General features: G+C 48.2%; 1 long non-coding RNA gene across 1 annotated transcript; it reads left to right on the plus strand.

Annotated features, from left to right (window-relative positions):
* The first annotated feature begins 6529 nt into the window (after positions 1-6529).
* LOC147706623 (uncharacterized) lies at positions 6530-7741 on the plus strand. Its single transcript, XR_015297357.1, has 4 exons — positions 6530-6593; positions 6732-6852; positions 6960-7013; positions 7413-7741. It is a non-coding gene; the product is annotated as an uncharacterized LOC147706623 (long non-coding RNA).
* Positions 7742-13755: the final 6014 nt, after the last annotated feature.

Here is a 13755-nt window from a genome sequence, read left to right on the forward strand (position 1 = left end):
TTAGGATTAGGCTAACTGCACCAGCAAAACCGACTACGTTGATAATGCCGAGAAATTGCAAACCAAGTTGTGTAATAGGGGGTACCCTAAAAAGCTGGCGAGAGCAGCGCTTAAAAGAGCGTGGTTTACCCCACGCGAGACCCTGTTGAGCCCTGAAGAAAAACAAGACACGGATAGGATGACGTGTGTCCTTACATACAACCCTAAGGCCAATAGGATCAAGCAGATCATCCTAAAAAACTGGAGATTGATCCAACAGTTTGATATCCCCCAACCTTTGTTCGCATTTCGTAAAGGCAAAAATATCAGACAACATCTGGTCAAAGCAACTAGGATGCCCCCGGAGAAGGGGATCTGAGAAGTATGTTGAGCCTGCCTCCATTAGTGGGGACGTTTTAAATGCAATGGATGTGTGGTGTGTATGCTGACTACCAACTCGAAATCTGTGACAATAAATGGCCACATACACACCCAATTGGATTTTCAAACTGTAACACCAAAAACGTGGTGTATTGCCTCACATGTCCGTGCGATAAATCGTACATAGGACAAACTTCTCAGAATGTTCAAATGCGAATCATCCAACACCAGTCAAGAATTAGATGCAAAACACAGGGCGCTCCATTGGTGCATCATTTTTTGGAATGTGACCACAATGAAAATGACATCAAGTGGTCAGTCCTGCTGGTCGTAAAAGCTCAAAGTAAGGTAAATGTACAAATGGCACTGAATAAACTTGAGGCACGTATGATTGAAAAATATGAAACTGCGAGATCTGGCTTGAATGATCGGGACGAAACTGGGCGCTTATAAGGTAATAAACTCAGTGTCAACTAAGACTTGATGTTTTGAATTGCTGAACCCTCCTTGTCTCCCCCATACAGTATGTTATGTGATTCTGTGAATGTAGTTGAATATACTTGAATGTGCATATACTTGTTGAACAGATTTTTTTGTTCAATATAATGTTGTGAGTATTGTAATGTAGGGTTTATCTATGTTCACTGTGTAATTTGTCTTGAGATTGTACGTCTATCTCTGTTCCCCCTTTGTATCCCCGAATCCTCTTCTGGTCATCACCTATAGGTTTGATAGACTATGAGCACTGTGTAGTAGGTATGTTGATTTATGGTTGTTTTGCACTTTTTGTGTCCTTTAGACGGGTATCTGATTTTTTTAAAAACATTTTTTGGCGCATATGGTTATTCTGGCAATGTTGCTTGAGTTGGCCATAGTGATATATAGTCTGTCTTCCATTGACAAACGTTTTCGTTCTTGTATACCGCATTTCCGGGTCTAGTGTATTGGTGGTGTAGAGTCCTCTTTTGTTGTCCGTGACCCTACATTGTGCGTTGTGGTCACGTGGGATGCCTCCGCCTATCTTACAGGAGAGCTAGTGGGCAGCCACGTACTTGCCGGTAATTCTATGGCAGGACGGAGGCTCCGATTATGCTTTCTCATTTCTTTACTGTAAAAAACACAGCAGCCAATAAGAACACAGTAAAGAAAACAAAAAACTACATTTCCCATGAGTACCATAGATACCATAGAGGCTTAGACAGTATAAAAGGTACCATAGAGGACAACACTTCCTCTTTCTTTACTGCTTCGCAGCCAGTTAGGTGCACTTTTTCTTGTAGTACTACTATTGTGCTTATGCTATTGCTCTTATCCTGTACGCTAGTTGTATTGTATTGTGCAGCTTTTTCTGCTTATTTACTTGCCGTTTCTCAGCTGGTTTAATTTCGCCACTTGTGCTTCGGGGGGGTGCGCTCACCCCCCGGTTGCAGGCGCGCGTCGTCCGCGCCTGTTTCAGTGTATTGTGGGGCGGGAGTGGGGGCTGAGAGACGCGCGTGTGGCTCGCGTATCTCTCTATCGGCCGGCGCAGCTGTTCTGGCGCATGCGCAGTGCCTTTTGTTGACTTTCTGCTCCGGCAAACGTCTTTTGGTGCGCAGAGACAGCGTTTCTCCTCAGGAGTTTAATGAATACGGATTCTACAGCCTTTGCCCATTGCCAGGTCGTTTTGCCTCCTCAAACGCCCCTGTTTACAATAAGATAGGGGTTGTAAAATTATGCATAGGCTTTGCCTCGTGTGTTCTTCGTTTTGAAGCAAGCCCTCCTTCCACACTTAATTAATTTTAAAGTGCTGTCAGGCTCGTTCCTGTTGTGCTTTGGCTTGCTTTGGGGTTGCACTCCCCCTGCATTGCCCTTTGGGTTGTTGATATTCTTTTTTCTCCCCAAGTGGGCATACTCCAAATTTATTTGGCATCATGGGAGACTATTATGAAGATGAGGAGTACTATTATGATGAAGAGGAGCCCTCAGGCTCAGTGGATGCCGATTACATGGGTCAAGCCTTATTTCATGCCATTGCCCCTCTGAAACGGCATTTGTCAGACTATGCCACTCAACAGGGTTGGTTACCTACTTCCTCTGGACATTCTAAGAAGTCTCCAAAAAATCCTCATCATACAGATTTCGCTAAACTTGCGAAGACTCTCTCCACCTCACTAAAATTCTGAACCTTGCGTATCGCGCAAAGGAGTCTAACGCTCTAATCGACCCTGATGAACTGGTGAGATGGTCTCAGAGGGCCATCTGCATATTGGGCAATGCCAATTGCGCCATATCGTGTGAGCGCCGTCGCTCCTTTCTCCTCATACTGGACCCAAAATTGACTGACCTTGCTCCATCAGAATCTGGTCCAGTGGCTCAGGGTTTGCTTTTTGGCCATCCTTTTCTCAAGGAGCTTACTAAGTTTGTGGCAACTTTTAGTGGCCTAGATAAAACACAGTCCAATCTGCGTCGGGCTTTCCGCCCGGTTTTCGGACGGGCGGGGCGAAGGGGACGTTCGTCCGGCCGGGGAGCCAACCAACCTACCCAACGTGGTGGGCAGTCCCAACGGGGTGGCGGACAGGACAATTACAGTTCAGGAAAATCCAAGTTCTATCCTTCACGCAAAGGGAGAGGACAGTACCAAAGGAGGTTACGGAGGATCCCAAGGTGGACGTCACAATTCCTCGAACTCAGGTGAGCTTGATTCTGGCCTCCGAGGTTGTTTTGGGGGGCAGGTTGAGATATTTTCTCCACAATTGGCAGCTAATCTCAAGCGATGCTTGGGTGTTGGAGACGGTGCAAGGTTACAAGCTCGAGTTTTACGAACACCCTCTCCAACTCCGTCTTCCTCTACCCCATGTTTTTTCCCAACAAGATCAGGCATTCATCTCCGAGGAAATCGATTCTCTTCTGGCCAAAAGGGCCATCGTTCCTTCTTCCCGTCATCCCGACGGCTTCGTCAGCAATGTTTTCCTGGTGGAGAAAAAGGGAGGAGGTTCCCGTCTGGTCCTCAATCTGAAGGACTTCAACGGCGGAGTGGTGGAGTGGTATACCGTCACTTCAAGATGGAGGGTATCCATCTTCTAAGAGACCTGCTTCAGGAAGGGGACTGGATGGTCCGTCTCGACCTGAAGGACGCTTACCTGTCTGTTCCAATATATGGTTCTCATCGTCGCTTCCTCCAGTTTCAATGGCTAGGGAAGTGGTTCGAGTACACTGTCCTCCCATTCGGTCTCTCCTCGGCTCCGGGGTGCTTCACGAAGTTGCTGCGTCCGGTGGTGGAATCTTTGCGAACCCGTGGGGTCCGCTTGATTGTCTACCTCGATGACATTCTTCTTATGGCCCAATGCCCTCTCCTTTTGCAACTTCATTTACAGTGGTCCATAGAACTCTTACAGTCTCTCGGGTTTCTTGTGAATCCTCTGAAATCCGATTTTCAGCCCTCGCAGACGATGAACTTTCTCGGGTTCCACATCGACTCGGTTGCCTGCCAGCTCCTTCTACCTGGTCAGAAGATCAGAGCGATCAAACGGGAGTTGCGCATGGTGCTGTCCAAACAGATGGTCTTGTTGCGGTCGGTGGCTCAAATTGTAGGTCTGTTGTCCTCTTTGATCCAAGCGATTTTCCCGGGTCCCTTACACTATGGAGCTCTTCAGCGCCTCAAGATCAGGCATCTTCAGAAGGGTCTTCGTTACTCTGACCTCATTCCTCTTTCGGAGGATGCTCGCTGGGAGATGTTGTGGTGGCTGGACCACATGGAGTCTTGGAACGGTCGAGCGCTGTTCGGGAAAACTTCGGATGTGGTGATAGAGTCGGATGCGAGTCTTTGGGGTTGGGGAGCCCGATGCGGTCCTCTGGCAACGGGGGGCCGTTGGTCTCAGAAGGAGCTATCCCTTCACATGAATTGCTTGGAGCTTCTTGCGGGCTCCTTCGCAATTCGTTGTCTTACCCCTCAGGCGTCGAACTGTTGCATTCTCCTCCGCATGGACAATATCTCAGCGGTGAGATATGTCAACAAGCTCGGGGGTACCAAGTCCAAACTCCTAGCAGAGATTGTGAAGGACTTTTGGCATCTTTGTTTGCAACGTCAGATCACAGTTATTGCCGAATACCTCCCTGGTCGCGACAATCGAATAGCGGATTGGAATTCTCGCCATCTGCGGGATTACAGCAATTGGCGACTCCACCCTCGAGTGTTTCGGATGTTGTCCCGGATCTGGGGACGTTGTCACCTAGACCTATTTGCCTCTCGCCTGAACAAACAGCTTCCTCTGTTTTTCAGTTGGCGCCCGGATCCGGAGGCTCTGGCCACGGATGCGTTTCTCCAGTCTTGGCCTCCTCTCCTGTGCTATGCATTTCCTCCCTTCGTGATGATTCCCAGAGTTCTGCCCCGCACGAGGCACTTTCTTTCGGAGCTCATTCTCATCACTCCTCTTTGGAGAGCCCAGGCGTGGTTTCCGGTTCTTCTGGAAATGAGCTGCTCTCCGCCGCTCCTTCTCCCCAGCAAGTGGAACCTGTTGCTGGACCCTCTTCTAGAACCTCACCCCCTCATACTTTCGGGTCATCTCCGTCTTGTAGCGTGGCAGATTTCGGGGGACGCTGGCAAATCCCAGGCCTTTCTTCAGACGCTGCCAGATTTATCGGTGAAGCATGGGCCCCCAACACACATAAACGTTATGCGTCAGCTTGGAAACGATGGTGTGATTGGTGTTCACAATGGTCAGTGAATCCCTCTTCTGCAGATGTCCCTTTAGTTCTGAATTTTCTCGCATCTCTTGCTTCATCTGGTTTGGCATACAGAACGGTAAATAACTTTCGTTCTGCAATTTAAGCTGGCCATGTTCCTGTTGATAGTAAACCTATTGGGGAACATCCTTTGGTTTCCAAATTACTCAGAGGCATTCGGATGGTTAAACCTCCTTGTCCTAAGTATGTTGCCTTATGGGATGTCTCTGTGGTTTTGCGTTTCTTGAATTCATGGCCTTCCAATGCTTTGTTATCTTGCAAACAGTTGTCTGCCAAGCTAACTATGTTGCTGTGCCTGTTGTCCTGCAAACGCGTCTCAGATGTTCGAGCTTTAGATCTTGCTGGACGCACGTTTTCTCCGGAGGGTGTTTCCTTTACCATATCTCGCCGTACTAAATGTAACACGTCTTCTGTGTCTTACACTTCTTTTCCACACAATCCAAAGCTTTGTGTGGTTCAATGCATCAAGGATTACGAGGTGAGTACTGCACCTTTTTGACATGATTTCCAAGGTCAACTGCTTATAGCTTTGCAGAAGCATTTTAAGCCTGTCGCTCCTGCAACATTGGCACGTTGGGTGCGCTGGCTCATGTTGGAGGCTGGCATTGACGTTTCCGTCTTTGGGGCTCACTCTGCTCGGGGAGCTATGGCCTCTAAGGCTTTTTCCTTGGGGGTCGGCCTCCAGGATATCATGAAGGCCGCTGATTGGTCTTTGGAGTCAGTGTTTAAAACATTTTATTTCAAACCTATTGTTGATGTTGCTTCTGTTGTGGTGGATAAGCTTTGAACAAGCATAATCGGAGCCTCCGTCCTGCCATAGAAATTAAAATTTGCTAACATTCGTGCCAAGAATTTTCAATTCTATTAAGGACAGGAGGCGAGGATTATCCCACCCTTGTTTATATCTGCATTGCATTGTTATACTGATTGGGTGCACTTGTATTGTTTATGATGCTTCATGCTGTTAGCTGCCTTGTTTTTTCCCACCCCTTATGTCTATTATGGTTCGTACATTCGTGGGTGTTGGTTATTACGGCTCTGATTTACCTTTCAGGTTCAGACCCTAAATGAGTTGCTGCTCTCGTGTTCCACGTGCCAGGAGTTGATGCTCTGCGTAGACGCTCCTCCACTTCGGTTTCCTCGTTCTGCATTCCGATGCCTGCGCTTCGTGATTTCCTTCATCATTCATTTGGATTGTTGAGACTTTCATTTATTGTTGAACTGTTCTGAACAAAGAAAGAGGAAGTTTTGTCCTCTATGGTACCTTTTATACTGTCTAAGCCTCTATGGTATCTATGGTACTCATGGGAAATGTAGTTTTTTGTTTTCTTTACTGTGTTCTTATTGGCTGCTGTGTTTTTTACAGTAAAGAAATGAGAAAGCATAATCCTCGCCTCCTTTCCTTAATAGAATTAAAAATTCTTGGCACGAATGTTAGCAAATTTTAAATTGATTTACTATGATGGCGCCCATCCGTTTTGGTTAAGGAACTGGACCGACATTGAGTGAAGGTGAGGCAGCGTTTTGGTAATACGTGGTGTTTAAATTAGGATGTGTGCCATGCACGCGCTGTATTTAGTTCTATTCGCATCTCGTGTGTGTATATATATTCTTCGAACTGAGCAGTGTTTGTGTGTTCCCCTGTTTAGAACCGGTGATTGAGGGATATTGTGACTGCGGAGCAGGATTCCCGCAACGGCTCCCCTTCCTCCCTTTCCGCCCGCCGGCCTTTTCGTACTTGGAACTAAACGAAGCTAGTTTCTCGTTAAGGTATGACACTTGGGGATAAGGGTCTGCAGTGTGGGGTGACTTGTGGTATATGTGCCTTGTCGTAATAATAGCTTGCCGTCCTTACTGAGTGTCCTTGTCTATGACAGATTTTCTGACTACTGTGAGTCCCCGCGTAGGGTGTCATTGGATTGGCTCCAGGAGTAAGTGTTTGATCTTGAATTGATTATTTTCCTCACTTTGGCCGGTTTGACTGCCGGGTGATGATATTTTCACGGAGTGCTTGGGTCTCCTGTGGATCTAATAAATGTGATTTATTTATTTTTTTTTCACTTGGGCTTGCCAAGCATGCAGTCATTGTGGAGGTGATGGGACTAGGACTACTTGTTTCTCGTTATTGCCTTTATATATTCTGGGGATAAATCCTTTGGGTGTTTTTCATCTTCTAGTTGTTGGATATTGGTCTTGACATATGCTCTGGTTCTGGTAAACGCACGTGTGGTTTGGATGGGGACGGATTTGGATTTAGGTGGTATGGGGCACAGAGAACTTGGCAGTTGATTTTACATGTATTATATATGGTGTTATATATATTCTTTTAGGTCCTTTATCACCCTGTCCTGAGGAGGCCAGATTTGTTGGAAGGCCGAAACGCGACCACGTCGACACTTTCCCTACAGAGGAGTCTTTATGTTAAAATGTTTTGGAATTTATGACCATTTGACACATTTTTTTCAGGTTCTGTGTAATTACTCTTGGAACCACTTGTGTCTGACTACCTCTATGTTTACCTTCTAGATTGTATAGGAAGACACCAAGCAGTATTTTTGTTGGGTGAAGAAGAAATTATTTGTGATTTGTTTTTTGTACAAATTGATGTTTTGTTTTGTGTTCATATTGTTGGATATATTTGTGTACATATGTATGTATATTGGTGTATAGTGTATACATTTGATAAAAAAAGAAAAGAACCTACGGAAAATAACCGTTTGTGATTACAGTAAAAAAAATATGTAATCACGCCCTCTTTGAGTAGTGATGGTTACTAAAATTGACAGTATTAGATTAGTGGACTAAGGCCACGGAGATCGGAGAATCTGTAGTCCCCTACTTGCTTAATATTTTGTTATCTATTCCTCCTTTTTCCAATTCTTCCTTTTCTCCATCTGGAAACAGCCGCCACCTTCCATGAACGTTTGGTGGCTCCACCATGGCTTGAAGCTGGTGCATTTGTTTTACTCGCCAGTGCATGCCTTCTATGTGCAACTGGATGGGATCTCAGCATCTCCAGCAGTCACAGACCAGGCTACGCAGCCAGAATATCTGGGCCGTACTTATATATAATCCGCTCATGTTGTGCTTGCACTATGGAGGTGGCAGACCCCGATCCCGACATGGCAACTCTGACCGGAATTTCGGTCTGACGCGGTATTTCATGGCTCCCTATGGGAAGTGATTAGTAATTATTTCTCTCATAATCAGGACTCAGTGCTGATAGCAGTGTTCAGGGAGGCATTTAAGGTGGTGATTAGGGGCCGGTGTATGGCCATACAACCTGGGGTATGCAAAAATCTAGAGTCTGAGTTTAATAACCTAGAGACGAGGATGCAAGCCCAAGAGGTTGCATCTCTGCTAGACTCCACCTGTCTTCCAGAACTCCTCAGTGTGAGCATCAATCAATCAATCAACGTTTATGAAGCACAGCTACTCTCCCGTTAGGGTCTCCGGTGCTGGGGGAGGAGTGTAGCGTGTGGCAGTGAGGTGGATTGAAAAAGCCAAGTCTTCGGTTCCTTCGTGAAGCTAGGGAGGGAGGTGCTATGTCTGATGTGGAAGGGTAGGGTATTCCGGGCATTGGCGAGGTAGGAGAAGGAGCGTCCTCCTGTTCTGGTTTTCCTGATGCGGGGTACTTCTGCGAGAGAGAGAGCTGGGCTGACTGTAGGGCCCTGTGGGGTACGGGGTGGTTTAGCTGCTGGTTCAGATAGGCTGGTCCGGTGTTGTGGAGGACTTCGTGTGCGTGAGTGAGGATCCTGAAAGTGATTCTTTTCTCTGTGGGGAGCCAGTGCAGTGTATGTAAGTGTTGCAAAACATGGCAGTGTTGGGGTGGGTTGAGGATTAGTCTGGTGGTGGCGTTCTGGATGTTTTGCAATTTGCTGGTGAGTTTTTTGTTGATTCCGGTGTAGAGTGCGATGCCGTAGTCCAGCCTGCTGGAGATGAGGGCGTGTGTGTCGGTCTTTCTATGTTCGAGGGATAGCCATTTGAAGGTCTTGCGTAGGAGTCGGAGGGTGCGGAAGCAGGTGGAGGTGACTATGTTGATCTGATGGTTCATGCTGACGTTGGGGTCCAGGATGATTCCATGGTTGCGGGCTTGGTTGGCGGGGGTAGGTGGGTTTCCGAGGGTGGGAGACTTCCAGGAGTTGCTCCATGCGTTCGGTTGAGGACCAATGATGAGTACTTCTGTCTTGTGTGTGTTGAGTTGAAGGCAGCTGTCTCTCATCCAGTCGGCGACTGCTTTCATGCCTTCGTGGAAGTTGTGTCTGGCCTTGTCGTGTTCATTGGAGAGGGAGAGAATGAGTGTGAAGTCATTGCCGTAAGAGATGATGTTTATTCTGTAGTTTCTGACGATGGTGACTAGCGGGGCCATGTAGATGTTGAACAGCGTGGAGCTGAGGGTGAAAATGAAATTGAAATAAAATATTTATAAAGCGCATATACACCACATGGTTTCTTGGCGCTAGGACACAAAACCAAGGGGGAGTGAGGAACCGGCCAACTAACGTGGAAATGCTTGAGTAAACAGAAATGTTTTTAAGGATTTGCGGAATTCTGAATAAAGGGTGGAAAGCCTGAGGGAAGGAGGAAGGGTGGATCCCTGGGGCATTCCGTAGGTGGTGGGTTGGGATCTGCGAGGAAGGGGGCGAGTCTCACTCGTTGCATCTCAATAGGACAACAATATGTCATCTGGACATTTTCTTCTACAAAGAACATGTAGCTAGATCACATGCAGGGTAGGCATGTTTGGGAAGATGTTGTCATCACTCGACTCCACAGAGCGCTAGTTAGCAGTAAAAAACACACTCCGGACAGCAGACGATATGTTGCTACATACTCAATCCAACATTAACCGGGAGGTTGTGCACTACTACACAACTTTGTGTGGGGCCCGGGCCTAGCGATGGAAAATATGATTAAGGGGTTCCTGGCTGGGGTGACCCTGCCTGACCTCTCAGATGCAGCCCAGTGGGACCTTGGCCAATTGACTTCGGAGCCTGAGATCATGGGAGTCATTAAGTATTTAGCATTAGGGAAGTCCGCTGGGTGGATGGCTGCCTGGGGAATTTTACTATTTGTTCTACTTAGCGCTGGTACCCTAACAGGCGACTCTATATAATGCGGTGTGGGAGGCGAGTGCCCTAACGCCAACCTGTTGAGAAGCACTGTTGATGGCTTTATTGAAGCCCAAGAAAGACCCAGTGGACACCTCTTCATATTGCCCCCTGTCAATGCTCACATTAGATTACAAAATCCTTAGCAAAGTCCAGGCTACCCGCCTACAACCCCATATATACTTCTTGATCCACGAGGATCAGAATGGCGTTATTCTGCTTCGCAGCACCTCTCTGAACATCCAGCGCCTGGACAGAGTGTTGCAGGGGATACAGCCCCAAAGGCAGTGGGTCTATCAGTGGGTTTGCGTAAGGCCTTTGATACCTTACAGTGGAGAAACATACAAAACATTATGACCTTTATGACCATGGGCCCAGAGTGAGCCAAATGGGTAACACTGCTATATAAGGGAGCCCGGGACTGGTAAAAACAGGGCAAACATCTTGTACCCCATCGAGATTCACAAAGTCAGAGATCCTGGGTCTGTGGTCCGCGTTTTTCACTCTTCTGCAGCAAACTTCAGCGTAGGTTTATTTCACCATCAAAGTCAGTTCCTCTTCTCTAGCAGGAAATGAAAGCCATATCTTTGATATTTTTAACTTTGCAAGCCTGCTACCTCAGACAGGACATGGAGACACTGTAGCCCAGATCTTGCTGTATGCATTGGCCGTAGAGCTGTTTTCTGATGCAGTTTGGCAGAAAGGGAGGGGCCTATGTACATGGCTTCATGACGGAGAACATGACATCTCGCTATGCATGGGCGACATGCTCCTATTCTTCTGCATGCCTGCACAAGGGGGTGCCCTAACGGGTCTTGATGCTCAAATGTCTGGGAGAAGCGACGGGCTTATGTACCAGCTAGGAGAAGTCCTGCGTCTTCCCAGTTAGGGAGATCACCACAGTCCCACCCGCGGGGATCCATGAGATCACCACAGTGTTACCCGCGGGGATCCATGAGATCACCGCAGTCCCACCTGCAGGGATCCACAAGATCACCACAGTCCCACCTAGGGATCCATGAGATCACTGCATCCCCACACGAGGGGATCCAATAGATCACCGCAGTCACACCACAGGGTATCCACAAGATCACCACAGTCCCACCCACAGGCATCCACAAGATCTCCCCAGTCCTACCTGAGGGGATCCACAAGATCACTGCAGCCCCACATGAGGGATCCATGAGATTGCTCTAGTCCCAATTGCAGGGATCCACAAGATCAACACAGTCCCACCATGGGGATCCACAGTCCCACCCATGGGGATCCACAGTCCCACCCATGGGGATCCATGAGATCACTGCAGTCCCACACAGGGGGATCCATTAGATCACTGCAGCCCCATACGAGGGGATCCATGAGATCACTACAGTCCCAACCGAGGGGTTCCATGAGATCACCAAAGTTCCACCCTGGGGGATAAAATAGATCACCGCAGTCCCACCCGGGGATGCGTGAGATTACCACAGTTCCACCTAGGGGATCCACGTAATAAGATATCGTAGAAACCCTGAACGTTCCCTGATGTCGGGTTCTGAGTTTTCTTTAAGGACACGCACAGCGGGAGGGTAAACCTGGGGGTGCGCTCAGATCCCGACGAGCGAGGGTGGTATTCTGACGCACACTGAGGCTCACTTTTGATGGCACGAGTATCACTTACGAACATGATGATCCTGCCCAGACTGCTTTATTATTTTGCAAATCCCGCCCCGGAAACCCCGGTCTTGGTTTTGTTCTCTATACACCTTGCTGTGGTAATCAATTGGGATGGCATTATTTCAGGGCATAGCTGCGCACTATTCAGCACCGACACTAGAAGGTGAACTGCGGGTCAATCACCTTGAGCTGTGCCACATAGCAGCACACACACCATGGCTGGACAGCTGGCTGGAGGACAGCTACAGAGTGAAACTGGGGCCCTCTGGTGAACCCCCTAATTGTGGATGGCTGCTGCGGCTCGGGCTGGGGGCATGCCCCACTAAAGTACCAACACCCACACTACTGCAAATCACACAACAATGTTGGGCACAGTTCGCTGGGGCTGGCCCAGCTGTGCCCCTACTCTCCAGTCCTACCGCTGGTGGGCCTGCAAATGCCGCCAGGGGCCTACTTACAGCCCGCATGATGCGTGACTAGACTGCGGTGGACAAACACACAGACAGGGACTGTAATGCAGAGATACCAGTGCTGTTCAGGTGATTGTTTTATGTCATGGGAAGCTCATAGCTTGGCGTAAGGGAATGACAAATGCAGTTTTTTTGTGCGTTGAGATTCAATATAGTGATCTCCGTCGACGACTGTACTTTGGAGATGTACGAAGTCAGATGGGCTTATTTACAGGCCCATTGCACCGGCTTTGCATCACTTTTATTTTACGCATCGGTGATGCTGAGTGCAGACCCATATCTACAAGGCCATACACACGGTCGGGGATGTGATATGCAGTGCTCACTATTCTAGTGAACACTATGTATCAGTCCAGCAACCCTTATTGATGATTGGTTGTAAGTCAACCTTATAGACCAGCTATCCTAGTAGCGTGGATACGAGCAGTCTAAGGCTAAAGACTTGAGAGGGCGTGTTAAGCCAGCTGTTATACCACACATATACCCCTTGAACACCAAGTGAAAGGACACCACACAAGTGTTATGAAAAGAAACAGGATATTTATTAAGAATCACAACAGCCCTGTACTCTTTATGAGGACAGGGTACTAAGCACAAAACAAAACTCTTACGAAAATACTTAAGTTAGCACAGTATGTACAAATGCCCGAGGGGCACGGAAAACCATATACTCTGAAAGTGGAATGCGAAATTACTAGCAGGTAAGTACAGTACTAATAGGCTTTGGAATCGCTAGATCTTGACTATAGAATCTTCAGATTACTTCTAGGAGACCCAGGGGACTCGGGTGCAGAGTGTGCACTCTCACGCGTGATGCGGAACAAAGTCTATGGTAGCTAGATTTCACAGAGTTAGTGTTCTCGGGCGAACCCGACCTGGTGGGAGGAAAACGAAAGTGGATTCTGACCCTTGGATAGTGAGGCTATGCTGGGGCACCGAAATGCCGAAGTTACCTAGCCCAGGGGCTGCAGCTGCATATGTCTCAAAAGACGTCGGGAATCCTCGTAGACGGACCAGGAGCCTGGAAGAAAGATGCTGGCAGGCGACCAGTGAAGAGAGTTCGAAGTGATCCAAGCCTGGATCTTGAAGATGGACGATACCTGAAAGCAGAGGGGACCAAGTTCGAGACTACTAGCCAGTAGTCAGGTGGCACCAGGAGGGCACCGGATGGTAGTCACCTCGACTAGGTGAGTGGGTGACGCTGTGCTCTGCAGATCTCACGGACCAGGAGGCGTTGTCGGCGACCAGGATGGAGGAGCGAGCTGTCCCACGATGGATGAAGCTGTCGGCGTCGCTGGACCCAGGATTGGGCAACAAAGCCTTGGCAAATTCAAGCCCACGCGGTGGACTCAAAATGGCGTCTAGAGTGGACCAGGTGGGTCCGGGGTGCTTCTCTTGAAGAAGGAAGCAAGGGCCAGTCTGGAGCAACCAGACCA

The sequence above is a fragment of the Lissotriton vulgaris genome, chromosome 7 (assembly GCF_964263255.1).
Source record: "Lissotriton vulgaris chromosome 7, aLisVul1.2, whole genome shotgun sequence".
NCBI classification, from domain to species: domain Eukaryota; kingdom Metazoa; phylum Chordata; class Amphibia; order Caudata; family Salamandridae; genus Lissotriton; species Lissotriton vulgaris.